We start from the raw sequence: 25,403 nt of genomic DNA on the forward strand, positions 1-25,403 counted from the left end.
CTTGTTCAAAGTCATGCAGCCAATAATTATTGTAGTCAAGACCCAAACTAAAGTAGTGTGCCTAAAAATTATCTGATTTTTATTGCAATGCTATATGTAATAAAAAAATTAGAAATTAAAAAAAAAATTGTCAGCATCAGTAACTGATTCAAAGTTTGAGGACATAGCAACAATCATGAAAAGCAAAGTCTCAAATACATTGTCTTTTGTAAAGCAGTAAAATGCTACACTGAAATAACTGAGGGTATCACAAACACAATCGTATATGTATAACACATACACACATATGTTCACATACATGAGCTTCACACACATAGGTATATATACAGATATTAATTTCACAGAAACACGTGAAGAATCTGAGATATCTTTAAAGTCTAACTAATATGGATCTTCTTAAGCTATTATCTTGCTCCCACAGGTTTTATTAAAATCTAAACATTTTGGTACATAGTGAATTTAACTTGGTTATGATATAGCCAATTTATACTACAGTACTTTTAATTTTTCAAACATATCCAAATTAGAAATTTAAAGCAAAAAAAAGTATTCAATTTAAAAATAATGTGAATATCTATAATGTTTGTGCATAAACTTTAAGCTCAGTGAAAGTCTCCCTCCTCCTTTCTTGGAAATGAATGAAGAAGCATAGAATTCTTTTCATGATTGCTAAATGATATGCATACATATGTAAACAAATTGTGAGGTGACAAAGGATAATAGGGAAATCAGATCTTCTAGACAGCATAATAGGCTAAAATATGATCTTTAAGGAAGAGTCTCAGAGCTCAGAGAAAAGCATATTATTTAGAAATAAAAGAGCAGATTCAGTACAATGCTTCTGTTTGCCTGAAAGAAAGATCACTCATTCTGTGGATGTCACCTCCTTTGCCCTACCCTCGTCAGATTTTGAATAGTTATTAGTTACTAGTTGTTACTAATAGAAATAGTAATTAATAGTTAATATAAATAATGTATTTCCAAGAATAAAATGTAGCCTTTCAGAAAAGTGCCCTAAAAATGACTTTTTCACCACATTGCATTATTTAGTAAGGAGTATGTTGAAAACTCAATCTCTCTATATAGGTTCATAATCTACATAGGATATCAAGGCAAATACAAAAAAAAAATTTTAAAGGCTTAATTTTCCCTGTTGAAAATAAGGGAAGAGACTTTGCTCCCTTTCTCTCTCTCTCTCTTTTTTTTGGAGGGGGTCATGCCACAGCCTGCTGGATCATCCCCAACCAGGAATCAAACCCTTGCTCCCTGCAATGGAATCATGGAGTCAACCAGTGGACTGCGAGGGAAGTTCCAGTTCTTTCTGTCCCTTTGAAGTATGTGAATATCTTTTTAAAAGCTAAATAAGCCTCTTGCCAAATTTAGTGCCCTGAAATGTCTTTCTCAAGGGCCTAGAAATCATCTCTTTGAAATTATAATCATTAAAGAAGAAAGGACCTCTATCTCCCAGGTGTTTTTGAAAAGTAGGAGCCTAACTTCAGTGGGTGCCTTGCTTCAAGATGCAAATTTTCCTCTTATTGAAAAGATGGTAGAAGTTCATTTCCCTTTGGATTAAAACAATTAATAAACACAGGTGGTCCACCAAAGACCAAATGAATCTATAATGAATTTCCTGTGGTAAATAGTTCCAACAAGTCCTCTTGCTTGAGGACTAGTTATTTTTTATCTTGAGAATGCATATGTAATGGGTCATATCTGCTTGGCTATACAAAGGGTGAGACTTCTATCACTGCAGTCTTTTATTGGGTTGTATGTAATGCACATAACATTCTGCTTGAATGCTTATTTAATAATAAAACTGTGTTCTTTCTCTTCTATCTTTGTGGAGAGGTTTTCTGATTTGGGAGTAGGTTTTGTTTTAATTATATCTTCCCAACAGAGGTCAACTTGTCAAAAGGGAAAATTCACTCTTGCTCATTTAATGTTGCTAAATATTTTCATTTCTTAAAAAAATGAATTATACTTATAAAACAATACAACAGTAGATTCCTTTCTCCCTCAACTTCTTAGTGATATAACTTGTATTGTTTGATAGTTTAACTGCGATGATAAAATGCTGGTATATCTTTCCTGGGTCAAGACAAGGAGCACTGAAGCAGAGAAAAAGGGAGAGGTTTCCACAACCCAGCTATGCTCTACTGCTCATTGAATTTGACATGCTTCACAATGAGTTAGGTATACAGAGTGTTATGTACAGCTTTACTGCAGCCAGATAGAATTATATAGTGAATATTTGAAATTATAGCTATTTCCAAATATGGAATCTATGAAGCTAGATAATGCAATTTTCAAGACCACGATCAAAGTTCACTTTGTACTGTAACGGTTACCAATATTGATATTTATAAACTTTTAGTGAAAAAAAATATAGAGGCTTCTAAGAAAATTGCTTCTTTTATCTGACCTGAAATCAGCATGCCACACAACTCTGACACTATTTATTAAAATTTTCAGAGTACGTCTGAATAGATTCCATCTTTCTTATGTGTTCTGGCATGGAGAATTGGTAAAATAATTAATAAGTTACTTATGAAACAATGCACAGGTCTTGAATAAGGTGATCTATCTATTAACTCTAACCTAGAACAGTGTTGTTAACTAATCATGAAACTCTGAGCAGTCATTTAACCTTTCTGAACTTCAAATTCTGCAATTGTGAAATCAGAGGATAACAGTGCTTTTCTTTCTTTACTACAATGTTTCTTTGCTTATTCCTTCATTTGTTTTTATTATTGTTTTCTTTTCTCTGAATATCAAATGAAATACTGTATGAGAAAGCAACTTGTAAAATGTCAAGTGCTATACAGATACTGTGACTCATATTTGCCTCCTATTCAAGCTAATTGGTACTTAATGATAACACCCATCCACTGTTTCCTTAGCAGGTACTTGAGATTTCCATTGTTCGTTAGTTTTAGACTGCTTTCAGAACTTTATTGCCTCTAAGAGTTTGACAGGAGACTAACCCAAGAAAGAGAAAGGCAGAATAGTCTGCATTTTGTTACTGTTAAAAGAACTTGCTGAAAAAATAGTTTGAGTTCCCTATTTATGGCTCTACAATCAAATGTTTTTCTCAGCTTCCCTAAGTTGTCTGCTCTGTCTTATGTTTTAAGATCCTTGGACCTCGGAAGTGCTTTCTGTTTAAATCAAAGATCATGCTTATGTGCATGCATTTATATATTAATGCGAGAGGATGTCCTAGGCATTGCAGTACAATTGCAATAAGAGACAGCCTTCTGAGCCATTCCAGAAAATTGCTTAAGTCTTTTGTAAACATACAGAGTCATAAGGAAATAAAACTTGTATATACCACATAAAGTAAGTCCTGACGTGCCCAATCATGTAGGCAGTGGTGTTGACCACAGCCGTGAGGAATGAGGAGAAAATTGTGAGCAGTCTTGTTGAAAAATCACCTGTAACAATTGCTTTAGTGAATCTTTAGATGTATCATTTTTTTTAAATTTTATTTTATTTGTAAACTTTACATAATTGTATTAGTTTTGCCAAATATCAAAATGAATCCGCAACAGGTATACATGTGTTCCCCATCCTGATCCCTCAGATGTATCATTTTTATTTGTGCAGATGTTCATCTTTCCCTAAAGCATTGAGACAGGTAACAATACTGAAAAAGAATGAAATAGAAACCAAAACAAAGTATCAGTAGAAAAAAATGTATATGTATATGTACACATGTATTACTTATGAATAAATTTATGCATGTAGATGTATATGGGCTTCCCTAAAAAGACATACATATATAGTATATATATATATATACACACATGTGTGTGTATATATATATATATATATATGTAAAACAATACTGAAAAAAAGGGTAAAATAGAAATCAAAGTATCAGTAGAAAAATATCTTTATATATAGATACATTATATTTTTTATTTATTTTTTATTTTTTTCTGTTCTCTTTTTTTTTCTCTTTTTATTATTATTATTACTATTTTTTACTTTACAATATTGTATTGGCTTTGCCATACATCAACATGAATCCGCCAGGGGTGTACACGTGTTCCCCATCCTGAAGCCCCCTCCCAACTTCCTCCCCATACCATCCCTCTGAGTCATCCCAGCGCACCAGCCCCAAGCCTTTTGTATCCTGCATCAACCCTGGACTGGTGATTCATTTCTTATATGATATTTTACATGTTTTAATGCCATTCTCCCAAATCATCCCCCCACCTCCCTCTCCCACAGAGTCCAAAAGACTGTTCTATACACCTGTGTCTCTTTTGCTCTCTCACATACAGGGTTATCATTACCATCTTTCTAAATTCCATATATATGTGTTAGTATACTGTATTGGTGTTTTTCTTTCTGGCTTACTCACTCTGTATAATAGGCTCCAGTTTCATCCACCTCATTAGAACTGGTATATACTATATGTAATATATGTAATAAAAAAATATATATATATAAAATATACATTAAAATATATATATATGGGCTTCCCAGGTGGCACTAGTGGTAAAAAACCTGCCTGCTAATGCAGGAGACATAAGAGACGCAGGTTTGATCCCTGGGAATATCCCATGGGGGAGGAATTGGCAAACCACTCCAGTAATCTTGCCTGTAGAATTTCATGGACAAATGAGCCTGGGAAGCTACAGTTTATAGGGTCACAAAGAGTTGGACAGGACTGAAGCAACTGAGCACACACCCATGGATAGATAAATAGATAGAGAGAGGCATGTACGTATGTATGGGCTTTCATGGTGACTCAGACAGTAAAGAATCTGCCTGCAAGGCAGGAGGTCAGGGTTCGATCCCTAGGTCAGGAAGATCCCCTGGAAAAGGGAATGGCTACCCACTTGAGTATGCTTACCTGGAGAACTCCATATACAGAGGAGCTTGGCAAACTACAGTCCATGGGATACAAAGAGTTGGACATGACTGAGCAGCTAACATTTTCACTTTTTATGTCATAGATATATCTACCTATATCCTAAGGAGAGAAGGAAAGTAAAACCATACTGATGCTAAGTCACTTTATTCGTGTCTGACTCTGTGTGACCCCATAGATGGCAGCCCACTAGGCTCCTCCGTCCCTGGCATTCTCCAGGCAAGAACACTGAAGTGGTTTGCCATTTCCTTCTCCAATGCATGAAAGTGAAAAGTGAAAGTGAAGTCGCTCAGTCGTGTCTGACTCTAGCGACCCCATGGACTGCAGCCTTCCAGGCTCCTCCATGCATGGGATTTTCCAGGCAGGAGTACTGGAGTGGGGTGCCATTGCCTTCTCCAAAACCACACTAATACTCCATAATTGAGCATCTGATTGTTTACTCATCTTTATAGTAGTCCAGTTGATAGGATGAAACATGCTCACTTGTAGAGCTATCATCACATGAAAGGAAAAGAACATTAATTCCTTAGGAGAAGTTAATTATAACTTGCATACTTCCACCAAAAACAAAACAAGCTTCAAACTTCATCTGCTGCTACTGCTAAGTAACTTTAGTCGTGTCCAACTCTGTGCGACCCCATAGACGGCAGCCCACCAGGCTCCCCATCCCTGGGATTCTCCAGGCAAGAATACTGGAGTGGGTTGCCATTTCCTTCTCCAATGCATGAAAGTGAAAAGTGAAAGTGAAGTCGCTCAGTCGTGTCCGACTCCCAGCGACCCCATGGACTGCAGCCCACCAGGCTCCTCCGTCCATGGGATTCTCCAGGCAAGAGTACTGGAGTGGGGTGCCATTGCCTTCTCCGCAAACTTCATCAGGGACTCTATCTAAGGAGCCCAGAATGATAGCTTTTTCTGTAGTTTTCATACAGATAATACAGTCACAGATTTCAAATGGCTAGATACTGCAATTTCTTTAGACAGGGGCCAAGGACTTAATATTAAAGCTCAGTAAACTCATGTCTGTGTGGTCTGGCTTTTAGGGATAAACATAAAATACCTAGAGGAGTGGCTAGATTGGATATCATCCAAACCATTTGACCAAGATTATTTCTCTAATCCAGTATATCTATTGGGACTAAAGAACAATACAGAATAATGTTTTCTCAAATGATAGCCTAGGGTACCGACTTTCTGAAATGTTGATAGGAGGTTCATTCATATGCATTAAAATCAGACAATGAATAAATATAATCAAGAACTGCTTAAGAATTGATGGCTGGTTCAATGTATACTCATAGGTGGTACAAAGTAGTTGCTGAAGATCATGTCAAGCTTTAAGTACATATTTCTTTTGTACATGCAGATTTAATCAAGTTAGCCTCAAAACTCCAGGGAAGTCATTTCAGAGTATTTCCTCTTGATAAATCAGATTTCAAGATAAATGTTGTTATAATTTCTGAACAAAAATAACCATGTCTTTCTACCAAGTTTGTATTTCTCTATTACCAAAAGTATAGTAGTTAAGTATTTATAGATAAGAAATATTTAAAATAGTGCTTTAGAAAAAAAAAGATTTTTATATTGGGGTATAGCTAATTAACGATACTGTGATATTTTCAGATGAGTAGCAAAGAGACTCAGCTATACATATACATGTATCCATTCTCATTCAAACTCCCCTTTCATCCAGGCTGCCACATATCATTGAGCAGAGTTCCATGTGCTTTGTGCTCAAGTCACTCATTTGTGTCTGACTCTGTGACCCCACAGACTATAGCCTGTCTAGCTCCTCTGTCCATGAAATTTTCCAGGCAAAAATACTGGAGTAGATTTCCATTTCCTTCTCCAGGGGATCCTTCCCAACCCAGGGATCCAATCTATGTCTATTTTGTCTCCTGCATTGGTGGGTGGATTCTTTCCCACTGTGCCACCTGGGAAGCCTTCCATGGGCTATACAGTAGGTCTAAAATAGCTATATAAACTATATAATTATATTAGCTATATAAAAAGGTTTAAAAGGCTGTATAAACTACAAGTATCCACTAAAGAACATCTTATATCTAATTTTAAAGAGTATCTTATGTCCTGCCTAGTCCTAAAATAATGGTGAAGACAACTTACCTCTTATATAGATGAGTACTATGTCCAAAATATAGAAATATAGCATTGTAGCAGGGTCTATTAAACATCATTTCTACATCTTCCTAGATCATAGTTCCTGTCCTCCCTTCTTGTTACGTGTGGCCATGTGATTGTGTTCTATTCTACTAAGGTGAATGTAAGTAACTCATGCCTCTCCTACCCTTGGCCTGTAAAAGAAAAAATGTCTTCCACTCATGACTCTTTGTGCCCTCTGCTAGCTGAATGTTATTGCCAAGGGCAATCTTGGAGGACTCATGTCTCTGATATTTTACAGCTGAATTACTATTAGGACCAGAGCAGTTCCATCAGCCTGCCTCTGTCTTGATCCAGATACATGAATAAGGGATAGAAGTCTATTGTGTGGACACATTACACATGTAGGGGGTATACTTATTACAAACATTAGTCTGTTCAAGTCTATTAATGTGGTCTTGCACATGAGATCTTGCTTCTATTTCAGATGCATTTTACCTCTTTATATTTCTATATAATTGCAAGACAGTCTTTAAGTTTGTGCTTACACTTGTAGTAGTTTGGTTTAGCTTATGTTACCTAGCTTCTCTGAACTTAGCTCTTGTTCCTCCTTATGCTTCAGCCACTCTTGTCTTCTTTCTGTTCCTTATATATGCCCTGCTCATTTCTGCTTTAGAACTCCTGCACTGCCTTTTCCCGCTTTAAAGTTCTTCTTTCCTTCCTTTCCTCTTTGCATGACTATCATCTTCTCATTTTTCCTGTGTGAATGCAAATGTCTTCATATCCGAGACCTTTCTTTGCTCTGTTTAATAGAGATCACCTACTACTTGACTTCCTCAACCCTATTGTTGTGCTTATCATTATAGAAATATCACTTCTTTACTGATTTTGTTTTTTAGTTATGTGTTTATGAGTGTATGCTGCTAAGTTGCTTAAGTCATGTCTGACTCTGTGCAACCCCATAGACGGCAGCCCACTAGGCTTCCCCATCCCTGGGATTCTCCAGGCAAGAACACTGGAGTGGGTTGCCATTTTCTTCTCCAATGCATGAAAGTGAAAAGTGAAAGTGAAGTCACTCAGTCGTGTCCGACTCTAGCGACCCCATGGACTGCAGCCTCCCAGGCTCCTCCATCCATGGGATTTTCCAGGCAAAAGTACTGGAGTGGGTGCCGTTGCCTTCTCCGTATGAGTGTATGGATATGGGTATGTGTTTTTTCCTTCCTCAAAATCTAGCATTCAATATGACAAAGTTTATCACTTTTATTCCCCAACCTTCTTCAGTACCTTGGGTGGATAATTGCTGGTACATGCTAGAAACTCACTAAATACATTATAAATTCACTATAAACACTGCTTGTTTAAAGACAAACCAATAGATGAAAAGATGGATGATCAAAACCAGTAGCTCAATGAATATTTCTAGTGTAGTCCCTGTTTATCTTCAGGTATTACTGAACAAACTAATTTACCATAGAGCTGCATTATGTGGGGGAGATAAAGAAGCAAATATTGACTCTGGCTGAATTATCATAAAAGTTTTATGGAAGCCTATTTAACGTTTCATAAAAATTTAAATGAATCTATAGTGCTTTACATACACCATAACCTCATAGCTAACGAAGAGTTTATTGTCTTTGAGGAAAGTAATTAAAAGGTGACTTACAATTCACTTTTTTACAAGTTTCAATGAACTTTTAAATATGGTATTGTTGTATTTTGAAATTAATGGAAATATGAAAATCATGTTTAAATTACTTAAAAATAAAATGATGCCTTTTATTCAAACTGGATAAGTTATGTGCACCAGTAGGAAAATCTATAGAGTTACATTTAATATATATTTTAATATATATTATATTTATTTGCATGAATCACTTATGGAATGAATGACTGTACAGTTGTTGAACATAAAAAGAGTTTAAATCTGATTAATCTATAATTAAACTCATCACTTCACTGTATTTTAAATTTTATGTTGCAAATGACAAAGTTCTGTAAATTAAAAAATATAACTTCTAATGAAAGAATATTTCCTAACTACACATTGATTTTCTTTAAAAAAATTTTTTTTTATTTTGTATTGGGGTATGGCCAATTAATAATGTTATAATAGTTTTAGGTGAATAGTGAAGAAACTCAATCATACATATACAAAGACAAACACTTTTAATTACAAAGCATATATTTAGAAAATCTATTTTATTTAAGCAACATGTATGTTAGGAATATAAATATTTTTAAAGAAATCAAAAAATGAAAATAATTTCCTTTAAAAAGTGGAGAAATTCATTAAAAGCTTTCATTTAAGATAGGTTTTATTTCTGTCTTTTTGCAACAATATAGGAAAACAAAATATATGCATTTCAATAATATATGACTTATGTTAGAAGGTATGATTTACCACCTTCTGTCTTTAAATTTACTTATATATGCATACTTGTTTTTTTTTTAATTTATTTAATTGGATGCTGACTACTTTACTCTTTATTCAATTATTTAAAACAATTAACTATGTAGTTATGTCTTCCATAATTGAAATAAATACTGGGAAAGCAAAATATAGGTTCCTCTACTCACGGAAATTATAGCTGATTTAATCAAACTATTGAACAGACTATCAAACCCACAGGACAAAATACATGATTAATGAAACATGGGACTTCCCTAGTGGCTCAGACAGTAAAAGCGTCTGCCTACAATGTGGGAGACCTGGGTTTGATACCTGGGTTGGGAAGATACCTTGGAGAAGGATATGGCAGCCCACTCCAGTATTCTTGCTTGGAAAATCCCATGGACAGAGGAGCCTGGTAGGTTACAGTCTATGGGGTTGCAAAGAGTCGGACATGACTGAGCGACTTCACTTTAATAAAATACTATGCTATTTATGTGTTATTGAGGATATGAAGGCTATGAAACAATATATGCATTTGGGGTTATGGAGAAATGTTTGTGGTAATTGGCATGATTCTGTAAATAATAATTATTATAAATCCCTGTTTAAGAAAGAAAAATGTATCAGAAATTTGTCTCCTTTTTAGAAGGCACAATAATTCAAGTAAGGAAAACTATTTTGAAGCACTATTTTTGAACTCAAAAGGACTTTCTTTACTCAGGTAAATTATTTGACTTCTTCTGTGAGCTGAAAAAGGCATTTATCACTGAATGAAGAACTTGGAGTAACTAATCAGTTTAAGAAAAATTCTCAATGAGATTAAGTTTTATTAAACTCTTTTCTTTATCATAACAGATATATTTTTCTATTTCAATTCCTGTGTTTACTTTTCAGTCAATAGAAATGAATAAGAACTGTTGTTGACTAGTATTATTACAGAGATTGTCTTGTCTAAATTGTAAATATTTATTTTATGAATGTAATAGCTGGTAAAATAAATTTAAGAGTTGTGGAGTGTCATAAAGCATGGAAAGTGCAGTAAATAGTGACAGTTTATAAATGCGAATGTTGTTACTCACTTCAAATATAAATGAACTCGAAATGATTTTTTTCAGATGTTAGCACCTTAAATTGAATTATTTTCTCACAGACATTATTAAAAACCCCAAAGTGATTTATGGTATTTAAAAGTGCTACTCTCTCTTGTATTCCTTCTATGTTGGTAAAAATAAAAGGTCTTTAGGAAGTTTCAAAATCTAATTATGGGTTTAGATTTGTTTAAGTGCTTATTTGTTTTCCAATAGCCTTTTTCTCCAAAGAGTTCATAGCATAGACTAATGCAGAACTAGATACAATGTTAAGGACGATTCAATATCTTCAGTTCAGTTCAGTTCAGTAGCTCAGTCGTGTCCAACTCTTTGTGACCCCATGAGTTGCAGCACGCCAGGCCTCCCTGTCCATCACCAACTCCCAGAGTTCACTCAAACTCACATCCATCCAGTCGGTGATGCCATCCAGCCATCTCATCCTCTGTCGTCCCCTTCTCCTCCTGCCCCCAATCCCTCCCAGCATCAGAGTCTTTTCCAATGAGTCAACTCTTCACATGAGGTGGCCAAAGTATTGGAGTTTCAGCTTTAGCAACAGTCCTTCCAAAGAACACCCAGGACTGATCTCCTTTAGAATGGACTGGTTAGATCTCCTTGCAGTCCAAGGGACTCTCAAGAGTCTTCTCCAACACCACAGTTCAAAAGCATCAATATCTTAAAAGCTTTAAAAAGATTTTGTTTAACATTGAGTGGCTGTTTGTTAAAGAAGTATTTAACTCTGCCTTGTTTTTCTGAATTATGATTATATTCTTTTATTTACTACTTAACATCTTTAGTGAATGGGACTAACTGCTTCTTATAGGCTTGCAAATGGGGAAGTTTATTAATAAATAAGAAAATAACTTTAATCATTAGTCTAGCCCTTTTGCTGCTGCTGCTGCTAAGTTGCTTCAGTCGTGTCCAACTCTGTGCGACCCCATAGACGGCAGCCCACCAGGCTCCCCCATCCCTGGGATTCTCCAGGCAAAAATACTGGAGTGGGTTGCCATTTTCTCCTCCAATGCATGAAAGTGAAAAGTGAAAGTGAAGTTGCTCAGTCGTGTCCGACTCTTAGTGACCCCATAGACTGCAGCCCACCAGGTTCCTCTGTCCATGGGATTTTCTAGGCAAGAGTACTGGAGTGGGGTGCCATTGCCTTCTCCCCTAGCCCTTCTAGTCTCTTTATTTCCATAGCCTGAGTAACTTAACTCAGCAATGGTGGATATATATTGTCCCTAGTTTATATAATGACCAAAAGAAGTGAGCTTCAGCCTCACATTTTTTGCAACCAAAATTAATTTATTGCTCGATCATCTGACCCTGATGGGTAAAACAAGATGGGAATAGTACACTGTCTTCAAAAAGACTGCAGTGCTGTCCCAGAAACTGATGACTTATGGACTATCTTGTTTATACTATATGCTTGGTCAGGATAACACTCATATATTGTATGGCCCAGAATCCCCATTGTAACATGCTGTTAACTCTTTGAGATGTCTTATTGCTTTGCTTGACTTCCTATCATGCTGCTGCTGCTGCTGCTGCTGCTGCTAAGTTGCTTCAGTTGTGTCTAACTGTGCGACCCCATGGACTGCAGCCTACCAGGCTCCTCCATCCATGGGATTTTCCAGGCAACAGTACTGGAGTGGGGTACCATTGCCTTCCCTGACTTCCTATCATAGATGTCTCTAAAAATTGAATAGATATTGTGGCAGTCATTATACAATGTGTTAATTTACCAAACTAAATATTTACTCTCACAAGTGTTTGAATCCATCATTTATGGCTATGATTGGTATGAAATATACATATACTCAAAGCTAATCTGTCTCAAACATGGCCAAGATGGCAGAATAGGAAGGCCCTGAAGTCACCTCCACCCACAGAATGCCAAATGCTAACTATTTATAAAGAAACAGTCTGTGAGAATGACCCAAAGACTAACAGAAAAAAATTTCCACAAATACACATATAAAGAAGGAATCACAAGGAGATGGGTAGGAGGGGTGGAAATGCAATATATTCAAGACTTACCTCCTGGGTAGGCAAGTTCTCCTCAGATGCCAGCAAGGTGGTGACACGGGGCCCCGGGCTGTCCCAGGCCTTTGTGGGCCAGAAGAACTCCTTCACTGTGGACTGCAGCAAAGCAGGCACCAATATGATGATGGTGGGCGTGCACGGGCCCAAGACCCCCTGTGAGGAGGTGTACGTGAAGCACATGGGGAACCGGGTGTACAACGTCACCTACACCATCAAGGAAAAAGGGGACTACATCCTCATCGTCAAGTGGGGCTACGAAAGTGTCCCCGGAAGCCCCTTCAAAGTCAATGTGCCCTGAATCCCAGAAGTGCCTCCCCCAGCCTCGGCCCCCACCTCTGGCCAAACACACTCACAGACACACACACACACACACACACACACACACACAGGCCACACCCAGATGCACGCTCGCAGAATCAGACACCACAAACACCTGCCCTGGGGTGTGGACGGAGTGGCACTGCCCCCTCGCCGCCAGGCCCTCTGGCTGGAGGGCCTTGCCTGTTTCAGGGCAGTGTCCCTCGCCTCAAATGTGACCTGAGGGTGAACTGGGGGTTGGGGGGCCAGGGAAACCCTGTGTTTTCTGGTGGGGCTGAGGCCAGTGGAGGAGCCTCAGGATTAAAATAGGAGGATTAAACACAGTTGCAAAGAGTGAAGGGTGCAAGTGCCACATCAGGCTCCTAACGCAGAGGTTCTGCACTGGAAAAACGAGCCATCAGAATCTATAGCTTTCAAGGCAGGTGGGGCTTGTGTATGGCCAAACCAGAGGGCTGTTGGAAACAGAAACTCCACTCTTAAAGGATGCACAAAATCTCCCAGACTCTGAGGCCCAGCACAGAGGCAGAAATTTGAAAGAAACCTGGGTGAGTCTGACTTTCTGACCTTGCAGAAACTCCTGGAGAGTCAGGAAGCAATGGCAATCCCCTTGGGATGGAGTTGCTGGAAACAGCCATTTTGGAGAGCTCATTCTACACTGAGGATTCTGGTTCTGGTGAGCATCATTTTGGAGTCCCCTCTCTAGCTTGTTTACTCCAGAGGCTCACCCACTCAACAATGGGCCAGAACCAGCCCTGCTCTTACCACCTGCCCCCAGGGCTCTGCAGCCACTTGTACCAAGAACTGAACCTGACCATATGTGAACTGATAGTCACTGCATGGGGCATGGCCCAATAGCCAAATGCCTAACCAGTGTGCCCACAATGGTGAACTCTGATACAATAGAAAGATCCATATAGCTCATATATGGAGAACCTGTAGTGACCAATGGTGAGCTTATTGTTGGGTCCCATTGGATGTCTCTTACATAAAGTCATTTCTCCAAGATCAGAAAAGATAACAGACTTATCTAATACACAGAAATTAACACAAAGAATGAGACAAAATAAGGAGACAGAAGTATGTTCCAAACAAAGGAACAAGACAAAACCCAGATGAACTAAACACAGTAGACATAAGCAATTCATCTGATAAAATGTTCATGGTAATGATCATAAAGATGCTCAATGAACTTGGGTCAAGAACGAATGAACACAATGAGGATTTTAACAGAATTAAAATATAAAGAGCCAAAGATGAAGAATACAAAAGTGAAAAAAGAAATACACTAAAGGAGTCAACAATAGATTAGATAGAGAAACAGATCAGCAACTTGAAAGACATATAGTCTTTAGACATATAGTCTTTATAGTAAACAGGAAATCAGTTAAGTTGAACAGAAAAAAGGGAAAAGAATTATAAAAATGAGGATAATTTAAAAGATTTGTGGAACAATATCCACACTATGGAGAAAAAGAAGAGACAGATGATAAAGAACTTATTTGAAGAAATAATAACTGAAAACTTGTGCAATATACTTCCTTGTGCTTGATGTACAATATATTCTTCTTGCTTATTTATTTTATAGTTAGTAGCTTGTGTCTCTTTAGTCCATAACCCTATCTTACTCCTCCTTCCTTTCCTCTCCTGACTGGTAACCACTAGTTTGTTCTTTGTTATCTGTGAATCTTTCCATCTTGTTACATACATTCATTTGCTTTATTTTTTTTAGATTCTACATATAAGTCCTAATACACAGTATTTGTCATTCTCTGTCTAACTTATTTTACTTAGCATAATATTCTGTAGGTAAACCCATATTTGCAAATGGCAGAATTTCATCATTTATGACTGAATAAACTCCATTGTGTATATATACCTTATCATCTTTATCCACTTATCTGTTGATGGGAAATTATGTTGCTTCCATATATTGGCTAATGTAAATAATGCTGCTATGAACATTGGAGTGCATGTGCCTTTTCAAATTACTGTTTTCATTTCTTTGGATATATACCCAGCAGCTTAATTCCTGTATCATGTGGTACTTCTATTATAATTAATTGAGGAACATCCATACAGCTTTTCCATTGTGGCAGCGCCAATTCACAGTCCCACCAACAATGTACTAAGGTTCTCTTTCCCATATATCCTAAGTAATATTTGTTATTCATAGACATTTAGATGCTAGCCATTTTGACAGGTGTGGGGTGATATGTCACGGTCATTTTAATTTGAATTGCTCTAATGTTTAGTTTGGTAAGCATTTCCTAAAATGTGCCTATTGTCCATTTACATTTCTTCTTTGAAGAAAAATGTCTATTCAGATTATTGACCCATTTTCTATTAGTGTACCTACAGATTCTTTTGAGTTTTCTACAATAACACCTTATATTACCTTGGAAAAATTATGATTTTTGTCTTTTTCAAATTTTTATGTCATTAATATATTTTGTTTTTTCATTATGTTAATTGGGAATATGAGTACAGTCTTTATGACAGGCTGTTGGTGGAAAACCTTATATAACTTAGTATTTTAAAAGTATTTTCACATGATATCCCAATTTTTCAAGACTGATGTTGTGCCATATGAGTTTTGTAGATAATCTTCATCATGTTACAGCAGTTTTCTTTGTTTTTCAGATTTTTTAAGATTTTCTTAATACTAGGAAGACACATCAGACTTTAACAATACTTATTCTGAATCTTGGAGAAGGCAATGGCAACCCACTCTAGTACTCTTGCCTGGAAAATTCCATGGACAGAGGAGCCTGGTAGGCTGCAGTCCATGGGGTCGTGAAGGTCAGACACAACTGAGCGACTTCACTTTCACATTTCACTTTCGTGCATTGGAGAAGGAAATGGCAACCCATTCCAGTGTTCTTGCCTGGAGAATCCCAGGGATGGTGGAGCCTGATGGGCTGTCATCTACGGGGCTGCACAGAGTTGGACATGACTGAATCAACTTAGCAGAAGCATTCTGAATCTGCCATGTATGCTCTTTATTCTGTTTACTCTGTTGATGCATTAAATGGTATTTATAGATTCCATTCCCTGGATTTTTCTATGATCAAATTGCCAACATCTGTTTGATAAGAGAAAAAGAAAAGAAAATCCATTGTATATTCTTGCCTCCTTTGTCAAAAATAAGGTGTCCATTGGTGAGTGGGTTTATCTCTGGGCTTTCTGTTTTGTTCCATTGATCTATATTTCTGTCTTTGTGCCAGTACCATACTGTCTTGATGACTGTGGCTTTGTAGTAGAGCCTGAAGTAAGGCAAGTTGATCCTCCAGTTCCGTTCTTCTGTCTCAAGATTGCTTTGGCTATTCGAGGTTTTTTGTATTTCCATATAAACTGTGAAATTATTTGTTCTAGCTCTGTGAAAAATACCTTTGGTAGCTTGATAGGGATTGCATTGAATCTATAGTTTGCTTTGGGTAATATAGTCATTTTCAGTGTATGGATTCTCCCAATCCATGAACATGGTATATTTCTCCATCTATTAGTGTCCTGTTTGATTTCTTTCACCAGTGTTTTATAGTTTTCTATATATAGGTCTTTAGTTTCTTTAGATAGATATATTCCTAAGTATTTTCTTCTTTTCGTTGCAATGGTGAATGGGATTGTTTCCTTAATTTATCTTTCTAATTTCTCATTATTAGTGTATAGGAATGCAAGGGATTTTTGTGTACTGATTTTATATCCTGCAACTTTACTATATTCATTGATTAGCTCTAGTAATTTTCTGGTGGAGTCTTTAGGGTTTTCTATGTAGAGGATCATGTCATCTGCAAACAGTGAGAGTTTTACTTCTTCTTTTCCAATTTGGATTCCTTTTATTTCTTTTTCTGCTCTGATTGCTGTGGCCAAAACTTCCAAAACTATGTTGAATAGTAGTGGTGAAAGTGAGCACCCTTATCTTGTTCCTGACATTAGGGAAAATGCTTTCAATTTTTCACCATTGAGGATAATGTTTACTGTGGGTTTGTCATATATAGCTTTTATTATGTTGAGGTATGTTCCTTCTATTCAATGGAGAAAAGACAATCTATTTAATAAGTGGTGCTGGGAAAACTGGTAAACCACTTGTAAAAGAATGAAACAGGAACACTTTCTAACACCATACACATAAATGAACTCAAAATGGATTAAAGATCTAAACATAAGACCAGAAAGTACAAAACTCTTAGAGGAGAACATAGGCAAAACACTCTCTGACATAAATCACAACAGGATCCTCTATGACCCACCTCCCAGAATATTGGAAATAAAAGCAAAAATAAACAAATAGGATCTAATTAAAATTAAAAGTTTCTGCACAACAAAAGAAACTATAAGCAAGGTGAAAAGACAGTCTTCAGAATGGGAGTTCAATCAGTTCAGTCGCTTAGTCGTGTCTGACTCTTTGTGACCCCGTGAATCACAGCATGCCAGGCCTCCCTGTCCATCACCAACTCCCGGAGTTCACTCAGACTCATGTCAATCGAGTCAGTGATGCCATCCAGCCATCTCATCCTCTGTCGTCCCCTTCTCCTCCTGCCCCCAATCCCTCCCAGCACAGAGTTTTTTCCAATGAGTCAACTCTTTGCATGAGGTGGCCAAACTACTAGAGTTTCATCTTTAGCATCATTCCTTGGAAAGAAATCCCAGGGCTGATCTCCTTCAGAATGAACTGGTTGGATGTCCTTGCAGTCCAAGGGACTCCCAAGAGTCTTCTCCAACACCACAGTTCAAAAGCATCACTTCTTCGGTGCTCAGCTTTCTTCACAGTCCAACTCACATCCATACATGGCCACTGGAAAAACCATAGCCTTGACTAGATGCACCTTTGTTGGCAAAGTAATGTCTCTGCTTTTCAATATGTTATCTAGGTTGGTCATAACTTTTCTTCCAAGGAGTAAGCGTCTTTTAATTTCATGGCTGCAGTCACTATCTGCAGTGATTTTGGAGCCCAAAAAATAAAGTCTGACACTGTTTCCACTGTTTCCCCATCTATTTCCCATGAAGTGATGGGACCGGATGCAATGATCTTCGTTTTCTGAATGTTGAGTTTTAAGCCAGCTTTTTCACTCTCCTCTTTGACCTTCATCAAGAGGCTTTTGAGTTCCTCTTCACTTTCTGCCATAAGGGTGGTGTCATCTGCATATCTGAGGTTATTGATATTTCTCCCGGCAATCTTGATTCCAGCTTGTGCTTCTTCCAGTCCAGTGTTTCTCATGATGCATAGAAGTTAAATAAGCAGGGTGACAATATACAGCCTTGATGTACTCCTTTTCCTATTTGGAACCAGTCTGTTGTTCCATGTCCAGTTCTAACAGTTGCTTCCTGACCTGCATACAAATTTCTCAAGAGGCAGGTCACTCAATCATTAAAAAGAATACATTTGAATCAGTTCTAATGAGGTGGATAAAACTGGTGCCTATTATACAGAGTGAAGTAAGCCAGAAAGAAAAACACCAATACAGTATATTAACGCATATATATGGAATTTAGAAAGATTGTAATGATAACCATGTATGCGAGACAGCAAAAGAGACACGGATGTATAGAACAGTCTTTTGGACTCTGTGGGAGAGGGAGGGGGGGATGATTTGGGAGAATGACATTGAAACATGTATAATATCATATAAGAAATGAATCACCAGTCCAGGTTTGATGCAGGATACAGGATGCTTGGGGTTGGTACACTGCGATGACCCAGAGGGGTGATATGGGGAGGGAGGTGGGAAGGGGTTCAGGATGGGAAACACGTGTACACCTGTGGCGGATTCATGTTGATGTATGGAAAAACCAATACAATATTGTAAAGTAATTAGCCTCTAATTAAAATTAATTAATTAAAAAATAAAAGAAATTCCAGAAAAATATGTATTTCTGCTTCATTGACTATGCTGAAGCCTTTGAGAGTGTGGATCACAACAAACTGTGGAAAATTCTTTAAGAGATGGGAATACCAGACCACCTTAGGAGGCACAATACCTGCTTCCTAAGAAACCTGTGTGCGACTCAATAAGCAACAGCTAGAATCATACTTGGGACAATGGACTGATTCCAAATTGGGAAAGGAGTACATCAAGGCTACATATTGTCACCCTGCTTATTTAACTTATGCAGAATACATCATGCAAAATGCCAGGCTGAATGAAACTCAAGCTGGAATCAAGATTGAGAATCAAGATTCTCAAGCTGGGAGAAATATCCATTACTTCACATATGCAGATGACACTACCCTAATGACAGAAAGTGAAGAGGAACTAAATAAAGAACCTCTTGAATAAGGTGAAGGTGGCTGCATGGCATTGGAGCGGTGAGAACTAAAGAGCCTCTCAATGAAAGTGAAAGAGGAAAGTGAAAAAGTTGGCTTAAAGCTCAACATTCAGAAAACAAAAATCGTGGCATCCAGTCTCATCACTTCATGGCAAATAGTGAAGAAACAGTGGAAACATTGGCAGACTTTATTTTTGGGGGGCTCCAACATCACTGCAGATGGTGACTGCTGCCATGAAACTAAAAGATGCTTAGTCCTTGGGAGAAAAGTTATGACCAACCTAGACAGCATATTAAAGAGTAGATATGTTACTTTGCCAACAAAGGTCCGTCTAGTCAGTTTGGTTCAGTTGCTCAGTCATGTCCGACTCTTTGCGACCCTATGAATAGCAGCACACCAGGCCTCCCTGCTCCCTGTCTATCACCAACTCTCGGAGTTCACTCAAACTGACATCCATCGAGTTGGTGATGCCACCCAGCCATCTCATCCTCTGTCGTCCCCTTCTCCTCCTGTCCCAAATCCCTCCCAGCATCAGAGTCTTTTCCAGTGAGTCAACTCTTCACATGAGGTGGCCAAAGTACTGGAGTTTCAGCTTTAGCATCATTCCTTCCAAAGAAATCCCAGGCCTGATCTCCTTTAGGATGGACTGGTTGGATCTCCTTGCAGTCCAAGGGACTCTCAAGAATCTTCTCCAACACCACATTTCAAAAACATCAATTCTTCAGCGCTCAGCTTTCTTCACAGTCCAACTCTCACATCCATACATGACTACTGGAAAAACATAGCCTTGACTAGATGGACCTTTGTTGGCAAATTAATGTCTCTGCTTTTGATTATGCTATCTAGGTCTAGTCAAAGCTATGATTTTCCCAGTAGTCATGTATGGATGTGAGAGTTGGACTATAAAGAAAGCTGAGCACAGAAGAATTGATGCTTTTGGACTATGGTGTTGGAGAAGATTCTTGAGAGTCCCTTGGACTGCAAGGAGATCCAACCGGTCAATCCTAAAGGAAATCAATCCTGAATATTCATTGGAAGGACTGATGCTGAAGCCAAAACTCCAATACTTTGGCCAGCTGATGTGAAGAAATGACTCGTTTGAAAAGACCCTGATGCTGGGAAAGATTGAAGGCAGGAGGAGAAGGGGATGACAGAGGATGAGTGGATGGCATCGCTGACTCAATGGACATGAGTTTGAGTAATCTCCGGAAGTTGGTGATAGACAGGGAAGCCTGGCATTCTGTGGTCCATGGGGTCACAAAGTGCTGGACGCGACTGAGCTACTGAACTGAACTCAACTGAATAAGGTGAAAGAGGAGAGTGAAAAAGCTGGCTTAAAACTCAACATTCAAAAAACTAAAACCATGACATCCAGCCCCATCACTTCATGGCAAATACATTAGAAAACAATGGAAACAGTGACAGATTTTACTTTCTTGGGCTTGAAAATCACTGTGGCTGGTGACTACAGCCATGCAATTAAAAGACTCTTGCTCCTTAGAAGAAAAGCTATGGCAAACCTAGACAGCATATTCAAAAGCAGACATCACTTTGCCAATAAATGTCTGTATAGTCAAAGATATGTTTTTATGAGTAGTCATGTACAGATGTGAGAGTTGGACCATAAATAAGGCTGAGTGCCAGAGAATTGATGCTTTCAAACTGTGGTGTTGGGGAAGACTCTTGAGAGTCCCTTGGACAGTGAGGAGATTAAACCAGTCAATCTTAAAGGAAATTATCCCTGAATATTCATCAGAATGACTGATGCTGAAGCTCCAATACTTTGGCCTCCTAATGCAAAGAGCTGAGTCATTGGAGAAGACCCTGCTGCTGGGAAAGATTGAAGGCAGGAGGAGAAGCAGATGACAGAGGATGAGATGGTTGGATGGTAACACCGAGTCAAAGGACAAGAGTTTGAGCAAACTCCAGGAGACGGTGAAGGACAGGGAAACCAGGTGTGCTGCAGTCCATGGGATCACAGAGTCAGACACAACTGAGTGACTGAACAGCAACAATAGATTTCATTTGTTTATTTACCCTTGTCCATTCCAAGGATAAAATCAACTTTTCATGTTGAATTAACTATTACTTATACTGCTGGAATGCAGCATTAGTAGTATGTTAAAGAAGTTACCCTCTTTATAAAGGAATAAAGAGACTGTTATACTCCTTGATATAGTTTCTATCTCTTTTTGGTATAAAAATAATCTACTACCACTGAATGAACTGGAGAGTATCCTCTCTTATACATGATCTTGAAAACTTTGATTACCGTTGAAATGATATGTTTTAGGAATATCTTGTAACACTTCATTTTAATTTTCACCTGGGCCTTGTGTTTTCCTTGTTACTTTCATTATGAATATTCTAATTTATTTAGAATTTATAGAGGAATCTAGATTTTTTTGTGATTTGCATGCAACTTACATTTTAATAGAAATGTTGGTATTTTATCAGAATCCTCAAAAGTTAATATAATAGTTGTTTACACATGCAGCTATCTGTGATGTCTAATCACTGATATCTTTTGTGTGTGTCTCTTTTTCTTTGTTTCTTGCTCAGTCTAGCTAAAGATTTTTGCCTTATTTTATTTTTTTCAAAGAACAAACGATGCATTTATTCATTTTATTTCTTTGTTTTTTTTTTTATTTAAATTTCTTTATTTTAATTGGAGGCTAATTACTTTACAATATTGTATTGGTTTTGCCATACATCAACATGAATCCACCACAGGTGTACACGTGTTCCCCATCCTGAACCCCCCTCCCACCTCCCTCCCTGTACCATCCCTTTGGGTCATCCCAGTGCACCAGCCTCAAGCATCCTGTATCCTGTATCGAACCTGGACTGACGATTCGTTTCTTATATAATATTATACATGTTTCAATGCCATTCTCCCAAATCATCCCACCCTCTCCCTCTCCCACAGAGTCCAAAAGACTGTTCTATACATCAGTGTCTTTTTTGCTGTCTTGCATACAGGGTTATCGTTATCATCTTTCTAAATTCCATATATATGTGTTAGTGTACTGTATTGGTGTTTTTCTTTCTGGCTTGCTTCACTCTGTATAATAGGCTCCAGTTTCATCCACCTCATTAGAACTGGTTCAAATGTGTTCTTTTAATGACTGAGTAATACTCCATTGTGTATATGTACCACAGCTTTCTTATCCATTGATCTGCTGATGGACATCTAGGTTGCTTCCATGCCTGGCTATTATAAACAGTACTGCAATGAACATTGGGGTACACGTGTCTCTTTCAGTTCTGGTTTCCTCAGTGTGTATGCCCAGCAGTGGGATTGCTGGGTCATAAGGCAGTTCTATCTCCAGTTTTTTAAGGAATTTCCACACTGTTCTCCATAGTGGCTGTACTAGTTTGCATTCCCACCAACAGTGTAAGAGGGTTCCCTTTTCTCCACTTCCTCTCCAGCATTTATTGCTTATAGACTTTTGGATCCCAGCCATTCTGACTGGCATGAAATGGTACCTCATTTGTACTATCACCTACAGTTTTTTGTTTTCCTTGGCTACATTATTTTCAGTGTCTACAAATACATCAGTATACTAACCCATTTTCTGGTAATAAAAATTTCAAGTACAATAAAAATACCTTTTACTTACAGAGAGACTCTGTTCTTAGCTTCAGTTTGTCTTTTTATATCTAATAGTCCTTGTGAAATGTTGAATTTTGTGACTTTATTATAGATTTTATTTAATTAATTATATATTTTATTTAAATTATTGCTCTCTCAGTTGTTTTATGACTTCATCTATTAGCCTTTACTAACAAGGCAATATAATTATTTCCTTTGAATATAAACATGTCATATTAGTTATGTGTTCAAATATGTCAGGATCATTTTGGATTAAGATTCTTTCATCCAGAATATTAAGTATTTGTTATCTTTACATTGATTAAAATGTTTAAATTACTGATAAAAATTACATAAAAGCAAAGGAAAGGCCTAAGGCAATAATAAATATTTCTGTGGAATAACATTGATTCTTTGATCTTATTTTTTTATGTATGGTCAGTCATATCATTAACATTACACATAACTCAAGTTTCTCTTTATAAGTTGCCTCAAAAATATTCAGAGCTGATACCAAAATATTGTTTTCCAAAGAAAAAGTCAGTGTGATGGCATAAGTAAGTGTGTGTTTGTGGAATGGGGGCAAGTGTTAATAAGCATCCAGACTTGTTACTTGAAAACCATTGGAACTATTAAGCACCCATTTTGTTTTTGGACAATTATATATTACAAGAAATGTCAATAATTCATAACTTTTTAATTTCATCTAGTCCTTTTACGTTTGAAAGATAGTAACCTTCATAAATGACTATCATATTTCTTTGCATGTACCTCATTCATTTTATCGTTTCTTCTGTACTCAATTATTATGTATTTTATTTTGCATTTCTTCATATATATCTAGTGAGTACTGCCTAGCAAGGTCAAGGTCTTATCTCAGTGGAGAGATTCAGTGAAAGATGCATTGTCTACCTGCTCTGCTGGTGTGAAGTTCTGACCTCCACCTACATGTTCATATAGGCATCTGTGAAACTCCTGCAACTAGAATGACTGGATGAATTATCAAAAGGAAAACTATTACTTCAGGTCAAAGAAGAGGAAAAAAAATGATTCAACTAAAACAAAAAGAACAAATTCTATTATATAGGCCCAAACAGGTACTGTCTGTTGTATGTTTGTATGTGTGTAACTTTAAGATAAATGATGAGGCTTTGAAATCTTTTCTATTGAAATATAGTTAATATACAACATTATATACATTACAGATATATAGTACAGTGAATCACAATTTTAAAGGCTATGCTCCACTTATAGTTATTATAAAATACTGGCCACATTTCCTTCATTGAACAACATATCCTTGTAGCTTGTTTTGTACATAACAGTTTGTACTCCTCAAACCCCTACCCCTATGAGACTTTGAAGTATTTTAAATATAGACAGGCTGAAGGCAAATAGAATTTATTCTAGTGAGATAATTGATTATTAACAATGAAATTATTTTCTAACTAAAGCATTTATTAAAATATACATTTTCAAAATAAATTAGTAAATGATTTAGTCTTTGTATTTCTTATTTAAATGTAAATATAGATAGTAATGAAAAATGTTAAGATTGTGTCCATCAGTACCAGTAAAGTGAAAATTTTCTTACTTATAAATTTGATTCTTTAATATTGTTAGCAAATTTCCACAGGGTTGAATCTGTATTTACACATTTCAAAATGTGATTTTGACTAATTTAAATGGAGCAGGAGAACATGCACTCACCTATAATAAACTGACATTAAGAGTGAGGCCTAATAGCTTGTACCTCTAATCCACAGAAGGCCTGACCCTAATGGCCAAGAGCACTTCAATTAAGTTTCATAGCTCTTCATTACATTTCCTCAATATATGTGTCTGATGTGATTGCTTTTGCTCTCAGAAGAGAACGGGACTTTTGATAAGGGTTAGAGGTAACTTTGGATATTATATTATTTAATTCTAATGGGAAATCTTCTTAGAGTTTTTATAAATAACTATTCAGTGGTACTCTTTCTTCTTCTTTGGATTATTGTTGTTTCCTATTTTTGCACAAAATAATTAATTCCATTGTTAGTTTTATTCTGTGTGCTAGTTCTGTTTTTATAACACAGGAATGCAAAACAATTGCTTTTTGTGACAAAATCACAGGAAGAGAAACAGGAGCAACCCAGCTTAATAAGGTTATATTCAAACAGTCTCCCATATCTTATGAAGATCTTTATGTTAAAGCTTTAAGTGGTTCATTGAACAGAGAAATATATTTATTTCATATATATCAGAAGTTGTGATTCTTCGGTAAAATATATCCAGAGAGAAAAGCTATTGGTGAGCAGATATTCAACATATAGCATTGTACAACAGAGGAATGATAGATTTAAAAGACATACACATATTCCTGCCAAGTAGTGATAAAATGTCAGCAGCAAGAAGAGAGAGTGAACCACTGGTGTGAATGACATTAGTATGCAAACACTTGTACACACACACACACACACACACACAAATCCAAACTCTGAGAAGTAATGTGTATCTTGGTAAATAAAGCTCTTAGATGCTATGGCACAATATTCGATGTCAGGAGACAGGAGGAAACAGTAATAGTCCCATCTAAGGGATTTTGAATAATAAAGACAGTAGTTGGGTACATTGCTCACTCTTGCTAGGTCAATAGAAACAAGTTCACATGACTCTATAAGTGAGTGCAAACAGGGAGGAGAGTTTTTATCAAATAAAATATGATGTATTGT

This window comes from Bos taurus, chromosome 17 (genome assembly GCF_002263795.3).
Source record: "Bos taurus isolate L1 Dominette 01449 registration number 42190680 breed Hereford chromosome 17, ARS-UCD2.0, whole genome shotgun sequence".
In the NCBI taxonomy this organism is placed as follows: domain Eukaryota; kingdom Metazoa; phylum Chordata; class Mammalia; order Artiodactyla; family Bovidae; genus Bos; species Bos taurus.